Source organism: Ruditapes philippinarum, unplaced genomic scaffold (assembly GCF_026571515.1).
Source record: "Ruditapes philippinarum isolate M1 unplaced genomic scaffold, ASM2657151v2 ctg25_1_1_1_1, whole genome shotgun sequence".
NCBI classification, from domain to species: Eukaryota; Metazoa; Mollusca; class Bivalvia; order Venerida; family Veneridae; genus Ruditapes; species Ruditapes philippinarum.
Window position 1 is genome coordinate 119,231 of NW_026852675.1, and position 9,847 is coordinate 129,077.

A 9,847-nucleotide genomic window follows, 5' to 3' on the forward strand; every position below is an offset into this window, starting at 1 on the left:
CACATAATGAAGCGCAGTCCAGTTCACGTCCCAGATGTAATCAATAAACATAACATTACAAACTTTAATTTCAACTACCATTGTTTAATCTTTTCAAGTTTGTACTTGTGAAGTAGGCATTGTAGAAAATAAAAGGCCATATAACGTTAAAACATGACTTTTTTAACATCTAAAGAAAGCAACAAAGTCAAAACACGACCTTTTTTAAATTTCACCCGATTTTCAGAGTCGTGAAAATTAATGACAAACAGAAATACTGATATATTTTAAATATATAGCTTTATGAAGACAAGGTTATGTTTTAATACTGAAATCAACTTATTTTATACTTATAAGTCGCTAATATGTAATGATTTATCAAGCTGTTTAAGTAAAAAAACAAGACTTTATGGAATTTCAAACATGTATGGCGCCATCTTAGATTTTCTCGGCCATATTGGATTTTCTGAAATGGGTCCCATGCTCATTTTTATCTTATATAGCCTAAAGTTTATTTGTGCCAAGTTTGATACTTTTCCCATTTTCTGAAGTATTTTTTACACAAATTGACTGGACTAATATTAATATTTGCCTTAACCTTATTGTAGGGGCCTGGTTATTGCACATGACACAACGTCTCATTATTGTGAACATTTATGCCAAGTATTTACCAAATCCCTTGATCTATGAAAAAGTTATAGCCCGGACACATAATATACCCTTTTACAGACTATGTTAATCTTTGACCTCTAGGTGTGACCTTGACCTTGGAGGTAGGGGTGCATGTGTTGCGCAAGAAACATCATCTTATTATTGTGACTATTTGTGCCAAGTATTTTTAAAATCCATTGATCTATGTAGAAGTCATAGACCTGACATAAAACATACCCTATAACAGACTATGTTGATATTTTACCTCTAAGTGTGACCTTGAACTTGGAGGTAGGGATGCAGGTTTGTGCATGACACATTGTCTTATTAATGTGACATTCAGTGCCAAGTATTTTCAAAATCCTTTGATCTATGAAAAGTTATGGACCGGACACAAAATATACCCTATAACAGATTATGTTACTCTTTGACCTCCAAGTGTGACCTAGACCTTGAAGGTAGGTGACCGGTTGTTGCGCATGACACATTGTCTTATTATTGTGAACAATTTTGGCAAGTATTTACAGAATCCCTACAAAGATATGGACCGGGCACAACATATACCCTAAAAAAGACAATGTTGACTTTAAACGAGCAAGTGCAACCTTGACCCTGGAGTTTTATAACAAATATTTGTGCCAAGTTATTTCAAATTCCTTTGATAAATGACAAGTTATGGACTGGACACAAAAGTGTTACAGACAGACGGACAGAGCCTATTTCTATATTCTATATCCTCCTTTTCTTCGAAAAGACAGGGAAAAAGGGGCATAATTCTGTCAAAATGCTTGATAGAGTTACCTCCTAATGTCTTAAGGTTTAGGATATGATGGTGAATAAAAGTTCAAAGTTTCAAAGCCACATGTCAATGGCATTTGAATATATGTGAGGTCTTACAAAATCTTAAACATAAATTATAAGTCATAAAAGGGACATAATCGTAATTCTGTCAAAATGCTAAATACCACTAATTAGGAAAGTCCGTGAGAAATATTGATTACTGTTCACCTTTACGAACTTTAAAGACCCAACACGTCAAATTCAATAAATGATTTAAAGACCCATCATGTTTAAAAAATAATAAATAATGAAAAGTTTAGAATTTAATTACTTGTTAAAATTCACATCTGCTACATTAACATAATTTATCAGTCAAAAAGGGGCATAATTCTGTAAAAATGCTCGACAGAGTTACCTCTTCCTGCCTATAAGTTGGGAGCAGGATGGTGAACAAAAAGCTTCAAAGCCATATGCCCATATGTTTGAGGTGTTACAAAACTTTAATGTAAATTCTATGTCAAAAAAGGAGCATAATTCTGTCAAAATGCTGAATAGAGGTATCCCCTCTTGTCTACAGTTTGAGGTCATAGGAGTGAATAAGTGTGCAAAGTTTCAAAGCCATATGTCAATGGACTTGGAAAGTATTTGAGGTGTTACAAAAACTTTAATGTAAATTCTTAGTCCAAAATGGGGCATAATTCTGTCAAAATGCTTGACAGAGTTATTTCCTCCTGTCTACATGTCGGGGTCATGATGGTGAACAAGTGTGCAAAGTTTCAAAGCCATATGTCAATAAACTTTAAAAATATTCGAGGTGTTACAAAAACTTTAATGTAAATTCTAAGTTAAAAAAGGGCATTATTCTGTCAGAATGCTTGATGCAGTTACCTCCTTCTGTCTACAGGTTGGGTCATGGTGGTGAATTTGTGAATAAGTGTGCAAAGTTTCAAAGCCATTTGACTTGAAACTATTTGAGGTGTAAAAAATTTTAACATACTAAATTTTAAGTAAAAAAAGAGCATAATTCTGTAAAAATGCTTGACAGAGTTATCTCCTCCTGTCTACAGGTCGGGGTCATGATGTCAAATAAGTGTGCAAAGTTTCAAAGCCATATGTCAATGAACGTTGAAAGTATTTGAGATGTTACCAAAACTTAAACGTAAATTCTAAGTAAAAAGGTGCATTAATTATTCTGTCAAATGCTTGATAGAGTTATCTCCTCCTGTCTACAGGTTGGGGTTATGATGGTGAACCAATGTGCAATGTTTCAAAGCCATATGTCAATGGACTTTAAAAATATTTGAGTAGTTACAAAAACTTCAATTCATTGTAGTTGACAATAGATTCTAGCCTATTTATATACTCTTCAAAGAGGAGGTAATGCTTTACCCATGGTCTAACTTAAGAATTTCATAAAATGCCGTTTTTATTGTTTTAATAAAATTTCTACAAATGTAAAATTTCCGGCAGCCAGACGGCTTGAAAACATTTTTTTAATGGGATTGTTTTCTTTTAATGTCACTTTGACATGAAAAGATATATCTTTAAAACTTAATTCAAAGTCATTTTTACTTGTTAGAAAAAAATCTACAATTTGAGGCAGCTATGCCGTTGGGCCGTTAGGCCGCCATCTCCACGCCGCCAGGCAACTAGGCCGCCAACTTCAGGCCGCTGGGTCGCTTGGCGGCCAACTTGACGCCGCTAGGCCGCTGGGCCACTAGGCCGCCAACTTCACATATAACTGAGATATCTAGGAGATTTATGGATTGAACGAAGCTTAATAATCTCTACCATTTTTGACGAGTGTTTCTTCGATATATACAGGGTCTTTCAAATATTTGAAAGAACCTAATATATACAAAGGTTTTCCGGCGAACTCCGTGACAGTTATCACAAGAACGTCTGGTCAGTTATCATAAGAACCTCCGTGTAACAGTTCCTCCCCCGTGTGCTCTACTGACAAAAATAGACAAACCATATATACTGTTAACATCTTTGAATAATTTAACAAATATTATTTCAAAGGCTATCATCTAAGCTAAAACCAAAAATGCATTTTCGAGGGATTTCGCTCAACAGAGATTGTACAATTATAAAACTTTACACGTTGTTGAGCGTAACTGAACATGATCGCCTCTTCTACACGTATTACTCAATGGTGTTCCGAATTAACAACATTGCGTGGCGTAACGATCAGCAAAGGTATACGTATTCGTGCGTACGTGTCGTGTGTAAGTGTAAAAACAGTTCACTGTTTGCTTGAATTGGTTCTAATACAAATGTATGTGGTGAAAATATCGTTCACAATAGTCCAAAACAAATTGTTTCTTTCTTTTCAATTTAGAAGCTCAATACGACACTTAAGAATCTGAGAATTGTATGAAATAAAGTATGTAATTTCCTATTCGTTGCATTTGAGTGGTTTTAACATAAAATTATTTTGGTCTGTATCAAAACGTTTGTTAAATAGTAATTATGAGACTACTACCGTTAATTAATAATCACATTTGTCTTAACTTTAACTATACGTTTACTCATCACTATTCTGCTTCATATGAAAAAGACAGGATTTTTATAGAAAAGAAGACAAAAAATACCATGTTGGATTAAGGAAACAAATACATGTAAAACTATAAAATATCACTGAAGGTACATCAGGGCTGGGAATCAAAACTGTGTCGTATCCTACAAAATGTAAACAAACGCCGCCATCTTGGAACGAAAAACGTATGTTTTTGTTTATAACTCTTTTTGTTGGAAATGACTGAAAACCAGATATATGTATTAACACGCTACACTATTTTCCGCTTCGTTCGGTATATGTTGCTTGCATAACTATTTTGTAAAACAAAAGTTATAGCGAACTTGCATCTCGAAGCGGGGCAGAATTTTTATGAAAATGTGTGGATACGACGCAGTTCATATTGCTTTATCTATCGTTTTTTCCTTCAAATCAATTATATATTTGTTTCAGAGTTCACCATAAACTTCGAAATATAATTTTGCATCATTTACTAAAATTTCATTAAAAAGAGATGTTTATTTTCAAAGAAAATAATGATTTTCACGAAATGATACGACGCAGTTGAAAATAAAATATGTATCATAATCCTAAATACTCGTTGGAACTTGCTTGTCAGTCAATGCATAGATCTAAAATGACTCTTATCTATCTTATTTAAATTATCAGATTGATGAATTTTCACTACATCATATTTATTATTAAAAGAACATATGGCAATGTTTGTGGTTACACAATAAAAATGGTGAAGGAAGTGGTTTATGATTGTGAATTAATCATTTAATTGGTCATAGGACCTTCGAATAGAACGAAACAACAACTGTTATGCAAATATAGGGATGAAAATGAAACATTACTCAAAGATGAACATGAAAAGAAGAAAAAAAAGATTATTCAAGTTTATAAAAACATTATTTAACGATTAATTCTCTCAACATTTTAAAAAATACGTTTCAACATTAATTATTCCTGCGCCCCTTTCTTTTCATATCTTTCATGAACGTATTACTAAATTTATAATTAAAAATATTTTGGTATGTCAATCTCCTTACAGTCAATTATGCAAAACAATAAAATGTATATGACGATATCGTGTAAACAAAACTTTGATGGTTGTTGTTTCCCAAGACAATTAAATGCTGTCATTATATCCATTTTCACAGGCAAATGATTCGCTTGAAATGTAGTTGTTGTGAAGCTATCTCTCAAATCGTCACATTTGAAGGGGGTCCAAGATTAAGTCTGGATTAAGGTGTACAACTCATGAAAAAATATATATTTGAGTTCGTCTCAATTAGACTACCTTCTTTTTAAACTATGAGTTATTTCGAATGTATTGATTTTTGGTTAATGAAGATAAAATTTTATTGAAACGCTCCGACATTAGGCGAAGTTGAAAACCATACGTTAATTTGTCAATGGGATTAGACGAACAGAAGACTGCTTGTGAATGGAAATAAAATTGAAAACATCCCTGCGAAAAGTTAAAGGGTTAACATTGGAAGTCAATGAATGCTATAAAAATTTAACGGTAGATTCACTCGTTGCTATGGAAAACTAAAATTCTCTAAGAAAGACTCTGGTTTACAGTTAGCTATGGTAAGTCAATGGTTACTATGAAGTCACAGGTTGCTATGGTATGAATTGAATCAAATAAAAATAGACGGTCGCTATGGGAGTTATTGGTTACTATAAAAAGTCGATGGATCTTATGGAAAGTTAAAAGTTGCTATGAAAGTCCTATTTGAAGTCACGGATTTACTAAGGAAGTCAATTGTTGCTGTAGAAAGTCACAGGTTCCTGTGGAAAGTCAATAATTACTATGAAAATTCAATGGTTGTCATGGCAAGTCTCTGTATGTCACCAAAAGTCATTCGATGCTAAAGAAGTCTATGGTTGCACTTGCAAATTAATGGTCGTAAGTTACTGGCTGCTATGAGAAGTTGCTTGTTGCTATGAAAATATTTGGTTGCTATGGAAAGTCACTGACTGGTTGCGATAGAAAGTAACTGGTTATTGTGGAAATTTACTGGTTGTTATTGAAAGTCTATTGTTACTCTGGATAGTCACTGGTTGGTATGAAATTTCAATGGTTGCAATATTAGTTGCTGGTAGCTACGTCAATGCAATGGTTGCATTCGCAAATCAATGGGTGCATAAGAAGAAAAAGGTTGCTACTGAAAATATATGTTTGCTATGGGAAATCACTTGTTATGGAAATCAATGGTTGCTAAAGAAAGTCACTGGTTGCTATGAAAAATTACTGGTTGCTGTGGAAATTCACTGGTTGCTATTGAAAGTCAATGGTTGCAATGAAAAGTCAATTGTTGCAATGGAAAGTCAAAGTCATTGTTTGCCATTGAAAGTCACTGATTGCAATGTTAAGTGTTAATGGAAAGTCATGGTTGATGCAAAAAGTCTCTGGTTGCTTTGAAAAGTCAATGGTTGCAATGTTGGTGAATAGTTACTTTTGAAAGTAAATGGGTGCAAAGACATTAAATGGTTTATATGGCACGTTACTGGGTGCTTAAGAAGTCTGTGGTTGCTAGGGAAATTCAGTTGTTGATAAAGAAGTCACTGGTTGATATGTTAAATTATTGGTTGCTATGGAATTCAATGGTTTACTAAGGAAAGTCAGTGGTTGCTATGGAAGTCAGTGGCTGCTGCTGCTGAAAGTCACTGGTTTCTATGGGAATGTATAGTTGCTTTAGAAAGTCAATGGTCGCTATGGGTGTTCATTATTACTTTGGAAAGTCACTGGTTGCTATGGGCTGTCAAATATAAGGTAAATAAAAGATCCCTCGGGGTGGGACCAATTTTAACTCTTAGGCTATGTATTGAATAATTTTTGTTGAGGGCCACTAGACTTCGTATCATGTTAAATACCGTATAGCCCCTGCAGTATTCAAGTAGGAGATTTTTTAAAGTATTACTATAACAGGAAAAGTACTGACCCAAGGGCTTTAATTTAAAAAAAAACGTTGATTTTCCCTCATTGTTAAATGCAAAAGAAAAAAAATACAACTAAGCTCTAGCTTTAGGTTTCTTAAAAAGTTTTCCTATATACATACAAGGTAAAGGAATAAACCATCTGGGCGTGAGTGGCTATAATTTGAAAAATTTGTAGAAGTCCACTTAAAATGTTTCATACCAAATGTTTAAGCTTTAGCCTCTTTAATAAAATCTAAAAAGATTTTTTTAGTATATACATATAAGGATAATGATTGACCCTTCGGGATTGAACTTTGATGTCAGCTGACCTAGATTTTGACAAAGTGACTTACTGTCTTATAATTTGATGCTCAGTCATGAAATTTGGGCCAAGCAAAATATGACCTTGACCATCAAATTTACAAGACTCAACTTCATTATGGCAAAGTTCAATTGTACAAAAATCGTCTTTTACTACATTGCTATTTAGTGTTTTATTAATGTGTTGGCATAGCATTTTTCACAAATGTAACCTTGTTTTTGTGCTTGAACTTAAATGAAATGAGAAATGAGCTTAAACAGGGTTAAGTCTAATGTTTAAGTTTTATTAAACATCATTGCTTGTTTCATAGAATTGTACTAGATAACAAACAGAATTTAACATTTTTTTTTGTTATTTCATTTTTTGTCAGTTATTTATGAGAGTGTCCAGTTGGAATAAATAAAAGAAATAAATTCAATGTTTTTTTTTTTATACTTTGCCTTTATAGCTTAACTATCAGGTATTGGACCAAAGTTATTCCAGTTATCACTGGCATAGCACTGGATCCGAAAAACTACTGCAAGAATTTACTTGAAAGTCCACATTGCATCTTCAGAATTACTAGTAAAAGTCGCTATTCAAAACATAAAATTAACTGACTTTCTCCTTTTTATTACTGCAAATGTTTTGTTGTTCATAAATAAACACTGAGAATAACATAACACACTGTCCATCAGTTTTTACTATCTCATCTGAGTGCATGGTGTTTGAGAGGGACAGTAATGTACTATTCCTGTATGGACATCTTGTATTTAATCACTCACTCAATACATTTGACTAGATTGCACAATATGACCTATACAAATAAATTGTCATGGTTTGTTGCAAATGAAGGCAAGGGAGTTTTTTTTTTAAGTTTAACATTTAAAAAGAATTTTGTTAGAGACTACATGTCCAGTATTTTGGTATTCTAGTAGTGTCCCCGTAGTGTCATATTGTTTTGCAACATGTTTTCTGTTGGTTCATTCGTCCAATATTGTTTCCAATCAATAACTGGATTATGCAGAGACCAATTATCCTACAAATTCAAAGGTATATTGCTCTTGGACTGAAGATGATTCTCATTGATTTGAGGTCATGGAGACAAAGGTCAAGATCACATTGACCTAGTAATCACATTGACCTGGTATCTCAATAGTTTCCGACCAATAACTAAATATTTCATGGTCACTAGGCTTAAACATCGTAGGTGTATAAGTCTTTGCCAGTGGCTTTGCCATGATTCCTGTCGCTTTTTTGGATTGCAAGGTCAAAGGTAAAGGTCCCATTGACCTTGCCTGTCAAATCGGTTTTGACTAATAACTTTACAGCCCATTCTCATTCTTGGATGTATTTGTTTAGGGCAGTTGATGATCCCCTTTGCCTTTAAGGAGGCTGCCTCAAAGGCCAATGCCACATTGACCTTCTATACCAAAACTGTTTCCAACCAATTACCCCACAACTCATGGCCCCAAGCTCTCACACCTCATATACGCATTTGTCATGGGCATTGACTGTAGATGAAACGAATTATTTTTGGAATTGAGGAGTCCAATTTCAAGGTAAGAAAGTGTTACCTTGTAATGCCCAGGGCAGGGCAAATATTGACCCTAGAGGCATGATTAATATCAGTTTTGTCGAGGTTCACACGACATTACTACATGCTTAATACCTAAGCTCTGACCATTGTAGTTTCACACATGTCGTAAATGTATTTTCCTATATAAGCCCATACAAATAAAGTAAAATTTTCCTTCGTTCGGTTCAAAAGATACAGAGCGGACGGAAAAATTGAAATTCATACATAATGACTAAGTGTGACCTTGACATTGACCCGTAGAAAGACAAACCTGTATTCGTTGTATCTTTTTATGCCAAGTAGTTTCAATTTTCTTCCATTTCCACCCCTTTGTTCAAAAGATGCGGAGAGGACACGAAATTGCAAACAGACGGACGAATAGACTGAAAAAAGGATGGACTGCCAGGTGCAAAACAATATACGACGAAGTTGTTTCGGGCTATAGAAACGTTATATGCTATATTGTTTGAGAAAAGAAACAAATAAATTTAAATGAATTGTATATTTCTATTTGAATATATACCATGTTGATATATAATAAAGCAACCCATATTAGATCTTTTTATGCCCCCGAATGGCTGCATATTAAAATTGCACCGTCCGTCTGTCTCACTGTCTGTCTGTATGTCATAACTTCATTCGTGTCTAGACTGTAACTTTTTCATAAATTGAAAGATTTTGAAATAGCTTGGCACAAATGTCTACCACATCAATGTGTTGCGTCCAACAATTTCGTCCCTACCTCAAAGGTCAAGGTCACGCTAACATTTTAAAGTTTCGCATTATCACAATTAGAGTTGATAGGTACACACTTTCGTTTCGGACTGTAATTCATGCATGAAAGGATTTTTAAATAACTAGGCATAAATGTCAACAACATCAACACGATGTGTCCTGTCCAAGAATAACGTCCCTACCTCAAAGGTCAAGGTCACATGTCCATTTTGAAGTTTCACATTATCATAGAGTTAATAGGTACATGTACATACAATCGTGTCCGGGGTGTAACTTAGTCATGCATTGAAGGACTTTAGAATAACCTGGCATATATATCTACCACACCAAGACCATTTGTCGCGTCTAAGAATTACGTTCATACCTTAAA